Raw genomic sequence first — 15,396 nt, 5'->3', positions numbered from 1 at the left:
GACTCCGTGAGGAATCAGCTGCCCTACAAACTGACACTCGATGAGGGAAAGAGGCTGGCCAACAAGTGAACACTCACGTAAGTAAACAACCTATGTGGAGCCACAGGCATGAAGAAGGAATCGGGATGGAAACACCCTGTGGCTGTGACATTGATGGTGCATATCCAACAGCAAAGGACTAGCAGTCTGGCAGCAAGCAGAACTGGGCTCCAGCCTGAGACAGGGCATGCATGGCTAACTGTGGGAGGTGGAGTCAGGAAGGCAGGGCAGGGCAGGCTATGAATGCACTGTTGGAAGCAAGGTATGAAAGGCAATTGTGAGCTAGGCAAGGGCTGGTATACACAGCTCATTTAAGACACTGTTGGAAATGTATACCATCTGGGGGGAACGTGACACAAGACAAATGCCTGGAAGGCAAGGTGGCAATACGGATCAAAAAATCTTACAACTCCACCATCCCTCTGAACCACGTCCAAGCGCACAGTCAATGAGACGGATAAGAATGTAGACAGCTATTATATTAAAAAAAATGTATAGATTATGACAAACAATGAGGGCAGAGCTACTTGGTGTGGTAACACTGGTTATCAGGGTTACTGGGATGCCAAAGCAGGTGGATAGAGAAGTCAGGGCCAGCCTGAGGGGCCTCACTGAAATGAGATCAAGTGACTGGGGTGGGGGAGGGTGTGAAGGGAAGACCCAAGTATCTAAATACCATACTCAGAGCAGGGCACTTCCACAGATTGGCATGCCACACAGCCTTCAAATAGACCTTGCATTTGAGGACATGGAGACCCTTCACAAAGGCTGTAAAACAATACACTGAAGCAGAGGGCTTGCGAGAAGGTTCCCTGGCTAAAGGAGCTTGCAGCCAAATGTGACAAACACCTGAGTTTGATCCTGAGGACCCACATGGTACAAGAAGAGAACCAGCTCGAAAACACTGTCCTCTGACCTTCACACGTGTATCATGGTCTGTATGAGATTATAGGAAACAGTATAGAGTCTTTGTGGGAAGGAAAGGACCTAGACTAATGATATGTACAAGTATATTCTCTGGACTTTTAAACAAGTTATTTATTGTACTTTATATGTCTAAGTGCTTTGTCTGAATGTATGTATGTGTACGACACGAGTGGTGCTTTCGGCCTGAGGACACCAGAAGAGGGCGCCAGATTTGGTTTTGTGCTGCCGTCTGGGTGCTAGGACCCAAACCCAGGTTCCCGCGGCAAAAATAGCAAGTGTTCTTCCTAATGGCTGAGCCATCTTTCCAGCCCCAGTATGTTCCTTTTTAAGTGGGAAGAATAAGATGGGTTTTTGTCTGTCTGTCTTGTTTTTGTTTTCTTTTGTCAGAGCATACTTGACAAATACACTCCACAAACATGATACTCTTCTAATGAGGGAGCAATGTATTGTACTCTTTTTATGTAATGTAATGTCCATTCAGCCAAGGCGCCCTGCTCTCCCCGGAAAGCAAAGGTGCCTCAGCTCCCATGGGCTGTTTTGTTGGGCAGCTTCCTGGATTCAAGACTCAGTGGCCAAAGACGACAGAATCAAATGATTTGCTAGCATGATACTCTTCTAATGAGGGAGCAACTGTAAATGACAAAGAAATATGCCAGGAGCCTATGTTATGATAACTTAGAAGAAACAGAGGCTCAGCAGGACAACCTGGTATCTTTTCAGGGAATCTTCAAGCAAAACAGAAAAAAAAAAAAACAAAAAAAAACCATAAAGCCTGCCTAACACTTGGGGCAGGAAGTGTGTCATTTCTGCCTGGCTGGCCCTTCTGACTCAGCATGGCCATTCAGGTCCTCTGATCTTTGTGGTTTGATGACAGATAGGAGCTGAGAGGAAGCTGGCTTCTCCCAGCCCAGGGAGAACCTGAACTGCTGGGCCTGGAATCTTCTAAGGAGAGGAACTTGACCTGGGGCGTTTTAGAATCCATACAACCAAGAGTGGTCCCTTACCTTTTTACTGTTACAAGTAAAACATGACTAAGTTCTGGTCTGTTGCTTAGGAACGAGAGAGGGCCACACAGGGCCCAAACACTGTTGCTCTTCCTTCCCAAACAGGTTTGGAAGTTTAATAAATAGTCTGGACAAGTCGCAGCAAGTCTCCGGCATTCAGAGTCTGACTTACCACAGACAGAGTTGGAAAGCTTCTGAGAGCCCAAGTCCATTCAGCCAAGGCGCCCTGCTCTCCCCGGAAAGCAAAGGTGCCTCAGCTCCCATGGGCTGTTTTGTTGGACAGCTTCCTGGATTCAAGACTCAGTGGCCAAAGACGACAGACAGAATCAAATGATTTGCTAGCATAGAATCCCACACACTTCTCTTAGTTCTGAAAACTACAAGCAAAGGAAAGAAACATACACAGAACCAGGAATCAGAAGGAAGCAGAGACTCAGGAAGGAAGTCCTTAGCAGGCTAGGGAAAATTAAATTAGAATTTGAGGATCTTGACAACCACTATCTAGACGGCTACTACCTTCTCACTTTCATTCAACCCAGATTTCTCAAGGTCTTGGTGTGCCCTAAGCTAAATTACAGGATAAATGATAAACACCAGGGCAGAGGAGGCTGTCTGGGCAGGAGGTGTTTGTGAATAGGGACAGGCACTCTTAAGGAATGCCACAAAATAGAGCCAATTTGGGAACGAGTTACTACAAATCTTACGAGCCCTGTTAAAATGCTGCAACTGTAGAAAACCCTAATGCGGCACCTCCAGCCTGGGAATGAAAGAATCGGAGGGATTTTTACACTAGGAGTAGCACATGGAGCCGCGCAGGGTCAGAGATCGAGAGTCAATCAACAGCGTTGAAAGCCATCTAGGTCCAGTCTGGTCTTGGCTGGTCAAAGTGATCATCCACACTGCAGAGATGCTATGGGTACTCAGTGAAAGAAGGGACAACACTGGTAGTTCACTGGAGTCAAAGAAACACTAAAGCAAGACGCTGCCCAGGCTTCCGGCTCACTTGCTGAGGAGAAAACCAGACAGGAAGGCAAGGTCAGTGATCTTCACAGTGAGAGAGTGAGTTGCCCTCGAAACACGTTCCAGGCAGACACAGGAGTTGAGGATGCAGATAAGAGCTTCGTCCTGAAATATAAATGTGGACGCCATTGGCACGTAGAGAATCTGAAGACCTGGAAATAGACGTGACCTCGAGGGAGAGGGTGGAACGAGGGTAAAGAACACCAACAGAGCCTGAGAAATGGCAGTGCTTGCTGAAGGGCAGAGCCAAGCAGAGCAGGGGGCGGTAGGGGGAGGGGAGGCAGAGAGGAGCTCAGCAAAAAAGGAAAGCAGGGGTTGACCAAGGACCAGCCTATCGACATAGCACAGGGACAGAGAGCAGAAGCACCCTGAGTGGTCAGGAAGGGAGAAAGTGCAAGGTGTCCACCCCTCACTAAACCAAGGGCCATGGTCACTTCCTTCCTCACACCTGTGTATTTCTAGAGTCTTCCGTCAAGAAGCCAATGAGACTAGCTTTTGAGATAGGCTTAGCAGTAGGTGCTGCTGGTAGCCCAGGAGAGGAAATGACCAAGCAGAAGGGCTTAGGTGACAAAACACTATGGCCTCGGGGAGTGGCAGACCACTATTCAGTCACAAGTACTGACGGGCCATTGACTAGTAGATTAGCACTGTGTCAGGAAGGGATGGTGACAAAAGATCTGTGGCCACCCACCGGCATGAGGCACAAAAATAAACCCAGCAACACAGTAGAGAGGCTGAGCGGAGAGTTTTGGCCCTTTTCTGTTTCCTTACTGGGTATAAATAATGGCTCCATAATCCAGGGGCAGACTTGAGCCTTAGCCTAACCCCATACAGCTGTGTGCCCAATTTATTTATAGCTGTATTAAAATACTATCTTTAAAGATGCAAACATTCAGATTTTTTAATCTGGCTTTGCAGTTTTTATCTTATTTGTCAATTTAATTTTGGAATGTTTTCTGTATTGTGTGCATGTGTAGGGGTATATATGAGTGTATGGGTGTGTGTGTGTGTGTGTGCGTGTGTGTGTGTGTAAGCCACAGATGAGTATCTTCTTCAATTCTCTCTCCTTTATTTAATTATTTGTACTGAGACAGGATCTTTCAGTGATTGACTAGACTGGTTGACCAGCAAGCCCCTGGGTCTGCCCCTGGGGTCTTTCTGTCTCTGCTCCGCCAGTTCGGGGATAAGAGACATGTCACCACCTCTGACATTTTGCCTGGGAGAAGGAGGTACTGAATTCGGGTTCTCACTCTTGTTCAGCAAGCACTTTATTGACTGAGCCCTGGACCAAGGTCAGCTCATTGCCTGAGCCCTGATTTTTTTGTTTGTTTGTTTGCCTTTTATATTCTCTGAAGATTGTTTGTAGTGTTGAGAACCTTCCCTAAAACTTGTCATGAGAACCATTACCAAGGTACTTAATAATGGCAACTGGCAACAAACAGCCTAGTGTTACTTGGCATGAAAACGTGAATGAGCATGCATGAATGCAGTGTGTGCATATATGTGTGTGAGTCTCTGTGTGTGTGTGTGTGTGTGTGTGTGTGTGTGTGTGTGTGTGTATGTGAGAGAGAGAGAGAGAGAGAGAGAGAGAGAGAGAGAGAGAGAGAGAGAGAGAGAGAGAATGTATATGTTGTGTTAGGGGTCGAAGACAGACTAGAATAAAAGAAAATTAAGTTACTTCTTAAAGACTGAATAGACCAAGTCCAAACCATGGACTAAAGATAGATTAGAACACAAGGCTAGAGTTTGTTCAGTTGTTAAGATCCTGTCTCGGTCATTGTTCCATTGCTTTGAAGAGACACCGTGACCAAGGCAACTGTTAAAAAAGAATTAAATTGGGAGGCTTCCTTACATGGGGTTAGTCCATCATAACCAATTATGGCAGGAAACATGGGGGCAGGTACACGGGCATGGTGTGCTGGACAAGTAGTTGAGAGTTTTACAGCCTGAATCACAGACAGGCACGCAGAGAGAGTAAGACACTGGGCTTGGAGTAGGCTTTTGAAATCTCAAAGCTCGCTCCCAGTGACGTACAACTTCTCTAACAAGAAGACACTTCCCAATCCTTCAAAAACAGTTCTTCACCTGGGAACCAAGCATACAAATATATGAGCCTATGAGGGGCCATTCTTCAAACTACCACAGAGCATGAACTGCTCTTTGCAGAGCACCTGAGTTCGAACCCCAGGACCCATGTCACATGGCTTAAGTTTACCGTAACTCCACCTTGAGGTGATTAAACACCCTTTTCTGGCCTCTACAGGCACTGTACTCTCAAGCATAAATCCACACATGAACATAGGCATATATACCAGTACCTACTACCTAGACTTTTATATATAATATTTTAGTTTTTATGCATGTATGTGTATATATTCATATATATGCATAACTAAAAAAATAAAATCTTTTTATAATACTATAAAACAAGATAGTGTGAAACAATTCCAGCTTCTTGGAAACCAGGATTATTGTACGTATGATAATGTAGCTCTCATTCCATATGTTTGTATATACTTCCAACATATTAAAAAACACTGAGGTGTATATGGAGTAGACAAATAAATTACATACATCAGATAGCTAGTATTAATGATACAGTAGGCAAATACAGACTAACATTAACTTCCTGTGGAACTGGGGATATAACTGGGTTGAGCATATGCCCTGCATGTGCAAGGTCATGGGTTCAATCCCCAGCAACCCCAAAAGAAACTGGATATTATAAGCATTCCTGAAAGTCTCACAGTTAAATAAAATTGAAAATATATTTCCCAACCTCCTTAGAAGAAAAGAAAGACCTCCCAGAGAACTTAAATTCAGACTTCTTTCAGGTCACTCCTCTGGTTTGGAAAGACCAGGCAAATTCAAACTGACTTGAAAGTGGTTCACTTGGCTAATTTCTATGGGTTTAATTTTCCTAACTTTGGTCTTCTTCCAAGTCATTAAAGTACGATAAATTTAGAAGACGAGACAGGGAGACTTCTGGCCCCAGACATGAGAACCTGGTACACCAGCCTCAAGGACAGGCTGCCAATCTGGCAAGTCCAGAAGAGACTGCAATGTACTGACAAAAAGTACTTCCTTACATATTCTTACCGAGGAAACAAAACTGTTTCCTACCTGCTGTGACTTCCCCATGAGAGGTACAAGCTCGGCTCTGGAAGCTCTTGGTTTCTGAAGTACTCTTTGTCATCCTTGGTTCTACTGGTATTTGGGGCCAGTTTAATTACATGATGTACTAGCTCCTGTGCACTAAAGAACGTTCTCGGCAGAGTCTCCCACTACCTAGATGCCAGAAGCACACTGTGACATCCACAAAAGTCTGTAGGCATTACCAGATGTCCCCGGGGGAAAGTCACCCACACTTGAGAGCTGTGTTCTAGAGCACTGGCTTTTAAATTTGGCTACACACTGGAAGCGCCACAGGAGTTTCTAAAAATACTGACTGGAGTTCCACCCTGAGAGGTTCTGATTTTACTTGTTTGGAGTAGGCCCTGGGCTTCTGAATCTGTGAAAGCCAGAGATCCCATCACACAGACAAGTGAAAGAATGTGTCCTGCAAAGCTATCGAATACCTCATCTGAACACAACACAAAATACATAAGACCAGCCCTCCCAACCCCCCAATTAGGATCCTTATAACCTTGGTGTTAGAGTCAACATGGTTGGAAGAAAATAAATGATCTGCAAACCTCTTCTCTCCTTCAGATGAACACCAACCAGTGAAACACTCCAGGGTCAACAACATAACCCAGTGTGTAAAAGTGCTTGCCACTAAGCCAGAGGACCTGAGTTCAATCCCTGGGAACCACACTAACCACATGGTACAAAGAAAGAACTGACTCCAGCAAGATGTTCTCTAACCTCTGTACAAACACCCAAACACACAGACAGACACACAACTAATTGATTAATTAATTAACTAATTAATTAATGGGGAAATATGCAAACAAATAGCAACAGAAGCACAGACATGCTAAGCTTTGGAATATTTACAAATAGCCTTAGGGGAATGAGACCCCAAAATGATAGCTCCACCATGATAAGAGACACACCTAAGCCAGCTTAAAGCAATGTCAAGTTTGTGAAAAATGAGAAACCATCTGTGAGCTGGGAAGACCCCCACAGGAACCACCTATGGGGGAACTTACGGCCCAGTAGATGGTACAGCTTGTGATTTGTCTGGGACCAACAATGTTTTACATGTATACAAAAGCTTCACAGCCACAAACAGGCCAAATGCCCTCCTCCCTCCATACTCAGCATCCTCTGCCAGCTTCCTCAGCATTCAACACCACTGGGCTTGGGTCCAGTCTTCCTGGAGAATGGCATGGCTCTACCCCAGAGGCACAGTTCCCCTGGGAGCTAATTCTCAGGCTCTGGGCTTCTCATCAAATGTGTGTCAGTCTCGGAGAAAGGCTAGGCTAAGAAAGGCTGCTGTTTCTTTAAGAACCAGCTGATATACGTGTGACGGGAATTCCTTTCCTATTAATAGTGACTGCTAACTTGTGTTGTATACTCATGACACATGCAGTACTCATATAAGCACCAAACATGCAATGCTATCTCACAGACTCCCATCAGCACTGTAGAGTAATTGCTATGAGCACATACATTTTAGAGACAAGGTAATTAAGGCTCCTGTGTTTAAGAAGCTCCCCAGAGGGAAAGCTGAGTATTGGCCCATTACTCTGTCCATTCAATGCTGCTCTCCCAATCGTCACTGAGGTTCTTTTAATATATGTGACGACTCTTAATACGGAAGCTAGAATATTAAAAGTATAATAATCAAAATAGGTATTTTTTCCAGGTTTTTAGCAGATAGCTGTTTTAGCAGGTGGTGCTTACTGTAAGCTAACTTCACCTTCTGCTCTAAAGTCTTACATCCTACCGAGTGTCTACAGGATTTTAATGAGCACATTTGCCTTCTCTGCATGAATGAACAGGCCGCCCTGCCCTGCAATCTCCTTCCACTTGCCCTCTTCATGGTCACATTTCCCTAACTTTACAAGTCTATACTCTTCCCAGTGAACAAACACACCCTCCCTCCGCAGCGGCGGCCTGCTGGTCCCTGAGAATCTCACTGATCTGAATCGGAACCACAGCTTCCCACTGAAGCAGCTTTCCTTTCCTTTCTTCTGTGAAAAATAAACACATTCTATACAAAATGTTTCTATGCTGAGTGCTCCCTCCATTGATCTGTTAGCAGGTTTTAAAAGTGTGTGTGTGTGTGTGTGTGTGTGTAGATATGCACCATCACACTTTCATCCTCATGGGCTGCCCCACCCCCTCTGTCCTCTCACAGGCTGGCCCTGAAGCCTCAACCACAAGATAAACTGCCCACTTTTAGCCCTTACACTGTTTCCTTTAGTGTCACCTTTTCATTTTAGCCCCAGAGCCATCTTGTGGACAGACAGATTAAACAGTGCTGAAGGTAGACCAGATGGCTCATCAAATAAGGCAATTGTTATAAAAGTATAATAGCATGAGTTCTGTTTCTGGAATTTACATTATAAAGAAAATGAACCAACTACTGAAAGTTGTGTTCCAACCTCCACAAAGATACTGTGGGAGAGTGGATGCTACACACACACACACACACACCTCTTTCAGGCAGTGTGAAGTAAACCACAGTGCCTCTGGCTACTAGCCCTCCCCTTGTTCATGCTTTCATCCTTAATCCTCAGCCCCCAGAAAATGCTGTAATCTCACAAGTAACACCTCCACCAAGTCTTTTTCCCTTTTCAAAAAAAGCTGAAAGCAAAATGTTTTGAAAACCCCACTCAGGTGTGGCAAGGGTGTCTATTCAGAGTGACAGGGGCACTCAGTGAAGCCATGAGTGGCCACATTCATCTCGGTTGGGTGAGCTTGGTACTTGCCATGCAGGGTGAGAAATCAGAATACTGAGCCTGCCGCAGAGCTGCTAATACAAAGGAAGGAAGCTGCGGTTTGAGCAAAGAAGGAAACTGCAGAAAAGGTTTCTGATCTCTGTGCCTCACAAAATGTAACCAAAAATGTGCACAGCTGTCTTCTTCAATACCAGATGCAGTTAGCAAGAAACAGTGTAACGGCTTTACCGCATCCAACCACATTGGCCTTTTTACGAGGCGCCATAAATTACAGGAAAGGGACAGAGTCACCTGCAGCATGGAGCAGCAAGGCTCTGCACCCTTCACGCGCTATATCCAGTCTTAAGAGAGACTGTAAAACGTTACATAGCCAAGAACACTTATCATGCCTGGATTACTTAAGACCTTAGGAGGACTCTTTCTGCAAAGGCAGCCTTTCAAAAGAGGCAGGGAAGCCCAGGCTGTACCCTGTGAGGCAGAGAAGCCCAGGCTGTACCCCACATCATGCATGCAGTCAGGAAGCCCATAAGTCATAGTAAGGGAAGAACACAGATAAAAGTCCAAACTTCCAACTTAAAAAACTGACTCGTGAAACCAAACCACTGTCAACCCTGAGAACCCAGAGGACAGTTCACAGATGGGAAACTGTGGAAATGTCAGCAGCAATGTACTCATTTACACTAAGCTATCATTTCGTGACTGCAACACCCAGTTTACATTATTACTTTAACGTTAATCAATAGATGGGCAAGATCCTTGAAATGTCGAGCCATAAGAAGTCAGTTCACCTCTAAATTACAGGAGTTGGAATCCATCTCTATATTCTGCAACTCTAAGTGGCATGACTGATTAAAGGTACAGTTTGTGGCTTGTTTTGTTTTGTTTTGTTTTGTTTTTTGGGCTTTTTGGGTTTTTTTTTTTTTTTTTTTTTTTTTTTTGCTTGAAATGTAGCTCTTTTGGAAAAGTGTTTTGTTTTGTTTTGTTTTCCAGGGTTGGGGATCAAACCCAGGACCTTAGGTACAAGAATCACAATTTCATAGTTTTGTTTTGAGGAAGGATTATAATGTTATCTGTACATATCCATTCTACATTTCAAATATAAAAAGTTTTTAAAATGAATAAAAATATGAATACAAGTATGGAAATACTGCTATATAACTAGATGGTTATGATATGCATGAATAATTAGATGTATTTATCTACTTTACTAGGAAGTTTTCCCTAGTAAGAATGCCAGCAGAAGGTACTTAAAATGTAGAACCCAGAAGATATTTACAAACGAGAACTGTATGTCTACCCTTGACCTAGAAATTTATCCAGAAAGTTACCTTGCGACTATATTTACTGGTACCCAATGATAGAAACCTGAGTGTTTACTGCAGCATTACTTGTTATATAAAAAACTGTGATTATTAAGAATGTTCAACACTAGGGGACTTGTTTTTGTTTGTTGTCGCTTTTCAAAGATAAAACTATAATCCTAAGAGTCAACCCCAAACATGCAAATAAAAGCACCACTAACTTGACATAGTAGGATACATACATGCATACACACATACATGAATACACACACACATACATAGAAGTCATACTTATATATATATATATATTACTCAAGTATAATAGAATAACTATAAAAGAAGAAGTTATAAGTTTTAGAAGTGGGTGTTTGAGTGGACACACAGGAGGAGAAGGGTGGAAATGAGGCCAATACAGTGTGCTCATTCACATGTGAAATCCTTAAACTAAAAAAAGAAAAAGAAGATTTGGGGCAAGTCTATTCTATTTAAATAGAGTTTAACAAACTCTATTTGAAATGACCTTTAAAATGAAAATGAAGCCAGGCGTGGTAGCACACGCCTTTAATCCCAGCACTGGGGAGGCAGAGGCAGGCAGATTTCTGAGTTCGAGGCCAGCCTGGTCTACAGAGTGAGTTCCAGGACAGCCAGGGCTATACAGAGAAACCCTGTCTCGCAAAACCCATAAATAAATAAATAAATAAATAAATAAATAAATAAATAAATAAATAAAATGAAAACCATAGCTCAGGTGGGAAAGGTTTAGATCTTCTGGGATTAAAACCTTTCTGTTTCAAAGCGTTTACACACCAAAGCCTAAATTTAAAACCCTTCTCCAGAACTAGGAAACATGCACTTTTCGCAACATATTCTGGGGGGGGGGGGAGCTTTTTTTTTTTTTTTTTTTTTGAGGAGAGAAAACTGCTAACATGCCTATCTATCAAAGCACTTTACTTCGGAAACCTATTTTTCACTTGTAAATCAGCTTATTTCGATTCTGCTCATAGAGAGCCAATCACGGGGCACTCGCCGCTGCTCGGGGACTTTCCCTTCACAGGGCTCTTCCTCTGCGCTTTCAGTTGGACTTCACAGATTTAACGTAGTCTCACACGATGACGTGATCTTATCTTTTTTTTTTTAATCTTTTTATATCATGACAGGCGGATTATATTGACTCACTGATAAGGATGTAATGATAAATCGTCTTTCAGATAACCTCATCTAGCCAACCCTTTGTAAAACAAAAATATTCTCTTATTTACTTTTGTTTGGCATGGTTTTGTGTGTGTGTGTGTGTGTGTGTGTGTGTGTGGTCTGCATGTTCACATTTGTGGGGAAACACATGTAAGTTCACACAGGATACAATTCTGAGGAGGCCAGAAATTGATAGCAAGTGTCTTCCTCCGTTGCTCTTTATTTATTAAGGCAGGCTCTCTCACTGGACCCGGAACTCAACTGCCCTGGGAATCCTCTTTCAGTTGGGTCAGCACACCCACTCAGCTTTTGTGTGCTACAAGAACGATATGAAGACAACAGAAAACAAGTCTAAGAGGATGCAATTTTATCGACAGGAAAATTGTCACCTGGAAGGAAAAGGAGATATTTATGATTCTCTGTTTGGATCGAAATGAGTCCATGCAACCTCTGGTTTACTGCAGGTACAAGCTGTGAGGACTGTGCCACACGCTCAGATGACGGCTCTGCTCCAGGACAATCAGCCAGGAAAAGGTTGAGAATTCCCCATGGGTCACCAAGGAACATCCGTCCACCTGCCTCGTGCTCCTGCAGAAGCTCATTGCCTAGGCCACTCAGTTGGCGTTGAGACAAGACACTAAGAATTCTTCTCCCTGTAGCTGGGGAGGCAGAGCCAGCAGGAGTGGAGAGCTAAGGTAGAGGACTGTGACCACAGCGTGCTGTATACTCACAGGAGATTGTCAAAGGTAAAAACTGATTTTTTAAAATTTTTTATTGGGTATTTTATTTATTTATATTTCAAATGGTATCCACTTTCTCTGTTTCCCCTCTGTTTCCCCTCTATACCATTCCCCCTCAGCATAAAGATTTTTTTCTATTTGTATGTATGTATGTATGTACGTATGTATGTATAGTGTTCTATGTGTATGCCCACAGGCCAGAAGAGGACACCAGATCTCATTGTAGATGGTTGTGAGCCACCATGTGGGTCCTGGTGATTGAACTCAGGACCTCTGGAAGAGCAGCCAGTGCTCTCAACCTCTGAGCTATCTTTCCAGATCCCCTGGTTTTTCTTTTCTTTCTTTTTTTTTCGAGACAGGGTTTCTCTGTGTAGCCCTGGCTGTCCTGGAACTCACTTTGTAGACCAGGCTGGCCTTGAACTCAGAAATCTGCCTGCTTCTGCCTCCCGAGTGCTGGGATTAAAGGCGTGCGCCACCACGCCCAGCTGCCTGATTTTTCTTATTAATGCGGGAGAGATTGCTTGAGAGTACGTCGAAACTGACAGCGACGCAGCCCTCATTCCATTAAGCTACCTTTTTGATAGGTTCATAGTATACAGCTCTACTCACTACCATGCCCGGGACAGGTCCTGTGTCTACCAACTAGTAGCACAAAAATCTGTAACAGTAAGCCAGAATTAAATCTACTAGCCTTTAAAATAAATTTTTTTAAAAAATTAGAGAAATAAACAGCATCCAATGTAAGCTGTAAAGCATTTCTGTAAGGACAGAATAATTTGATCAAATTAACCCCTTAGAAAAGTGTCTAGCTCTTCAACACATGCTCTCACAACCCACTCCCTGGGGCTGAGGGAGGCAGGCCAATAGATCAAAATTATTAGACAGTACGCTAAATCTCTAGAAATGTCCAGAAGGGAGCTTACACCTTACACAGGACAGCGGACATGTTTGGGAATATCTCAAAGCATTAGCTCTAAAGGAAGCAGCCAGTTCGAGCAGGAGAGGTGCTTCCCACAGAAAAGGGGGAAGACTAAAAAGTCTATGGAGGGAAGAAATGGTTCCAGCCAGCAGAGATGGAGTGATTTCAAAGAGGAAGCTGGGATGGACAGGTAGATATGAACTAGCCTTAACATGCTAGGTGAGAGAGTTTAAACTGAAAGCAAGGGGAACCCTTTAGTGATGGTCAAGCCGGGGAAAACAGTGTTTGCGTCTTAGTCCATACAAGCTAAAACCTGGAGGAGGAAGAAGACTCCCCACTAACATTCAGAAGACGGAGAGAGAAAAAGTGGAGAGAATTTCCATTCAAAGCTGTTTAACTTTTTAATCCTTGGATCCCAGACCTGGTAAATGGACTTAAATGAATTTCTGACGCAAGGTTCTAGAAACTAGGGGCACTGTTGAATGTGTATGTCATATAGCAAGTTCATACATAAACAATGGGAAGAGTGACCCATGAATCTGAGGGGCATTGTCCCGTTCCTGCCCCTCATTCATTGACCTCAACTCACCTTTCTTCTCTGTTCTATTGGTTTGAAGCAAGCATTCACTTCTTGGCTGTATACCATTATCCATCTCTTTGGATTCACTCCACTACCCCCATCCATACGATGGGGGAAGAAAGTCTGGCTCCTGGTCTTGGAGGCCTCTGAGATGTGAGTCAAGACATTCTCCTGTGGCACAGAGGTAGCAGTCCCTCTGACTCAGCCCATCCCCGGGCGCCCAGCATTGCTTACACTGCAGGTGTGGGGCTAGGGATAGAGATGGGGGGGGTGCACGAGTCTAACACTAGCTGTTCCCTAAGCTTCAAAAACTGTACACAGTCTATCAGACAACTTGCACTTGAAATAGAACACAACGCTCATTAACGTGGGCACATTCTGTATGACCTCACTGGCGTGGGTAATGGGAAACCAAGGAGTTATCTCTAACTGAAATGGAATGTTTACACGGGCTGTTCAGCAGCTTCCCCGAAAGGAATCAGTCCGGGAAGCCAGGCTCCCTTCCTTTCCTAGTGTGTGGTTTTGTACTGGATGGGGCTAAGGCACAGAACAGGGAGGCTTTCTAAGACAGAAGAACCAGGGGGGAAAAAACAGCACGCTGGACAAAGTTCAAAACACACACACACACAAATAAATAAATAAATAAAGTTACAAAATAGAAGAAAATATTATGTGTCTAGCCATAGGAAACCTCACATGGGAAATCTCAAACGGAAGCATCCTTCAACACTGAATCTACAATGGTCTCCTGCAGGCTCACATTAAGGGCACCCTTGGTTACCTTGCAGGCTTTCTGAGTTCTGCTTTCATCAGTCCATTGATAAGGTTGTGGCTGAAAGGGCTTTTAGGTGCTGAGACCCAGGTAGGGGAAGTAGGTCACTGAAGGTGTGTTTTTGAAGAGAAGAACTTGTCCCCAGATCCTTCATCTTCGTCTCTGTGCTTCTCGACCATCTAAAGGTTAGCAGCTCGCTCTCCCACATGCTCCCTGCCTGACCGTATACTGCCCAGGAACTACAGAGCCAAGACAACATGCACCTAGATTCTGAAACTTTGTGCCAAAAAACAACCTTACTTCCTTCAGTTGTTTCTCTTGGGTATACAAAACTGAGGCAAAATTAGAAAGAAGTGGGGGAGAGGCCAGGGGTATTTTCCAGTCTTTCTGCTTTGCCCTGCTGTTTGGGGTTCTGTTTGCTGTCGAGGGTGAATCACCTCAGATCAGAAGCTGTAAGTGTTCATTAAGAATGGAAGTTAACGCGCTGATCCCGCTGACCCTGAGGAAAAGATGATCACGTGAGCAAGAGGCTCCAGATGAGCTCATAAAATGCCCATTAAAACACTAAGTCACACCACCCCAGCCCCGATGGCAAAACTGATAAAGGCCTCTGAGTGCTGGCCTGACAGTCTGAGCTCCATCCCTAGATCCTTCAGGGTGGTAGAAGAGAATGCCTGAGCACTGTCCTCTGACCTCTGACCTCTGACCTCCAGGCAGGCCTTCACTTTTGTGTTCTCTTCCTATCCCCCCCACCTTGCCTCCCCCCACACACACACAGTCTCTCTCATACACACACCCCCCCACATGCACATACAGAGTCTCTCACACACATACACCTCTCTTTCACACACACACACTTACCCTTTTTTTTTTCAAAAGACTATGGGACAAAGAGTTGGACTTGACTAAGAAACACCAAATGCTATGCCACACGCTAGAAGTGGGTGACCTGGCAGAAGCAGCACTAATTCTCAAGTGCAAATTGCGTTCTTTCCACCCTACCCTTCTCCTAGTGGGTAACTGTTGCTTTGTGCTTTTACCCACACACTAG

General features: G+C 44.1%; 1 protein-coding gene across 1 annotated transcript in view; it reads right to left on the bottom strand.

The window, feature by feature from the left end:
* Tnfaip8 (TNF alpha induced protein 8) overlaps positions 1 to 15,396 on the bottom strand; it is a 111,732-nt gene that overhangs the window by 66,485 nt on the left and 29,851 nt on the right. The gene's annotated exons all lie outside the window — the stretch shown is intronic.

This window comes from Mus caroli, unplaced genomic scaffold (genome assembly GCF_978045245.1).
Source record: "Mus caroli unplaced genomic scaffold, Mus_caroli_1 scaffold_19, whole genome shotgun sequence".
NCBI classification, from domain to species: Eukaryota; Metazoa; Chordata; class Mammalia; order Rodentia; family Muridae; genus Mus; species Mus caroli.
The sequence above is the reverse complement of the archived record's forward strand: the minus strand, read 5'-3'. Positions and strand labels throughout refer to the sequence as shown.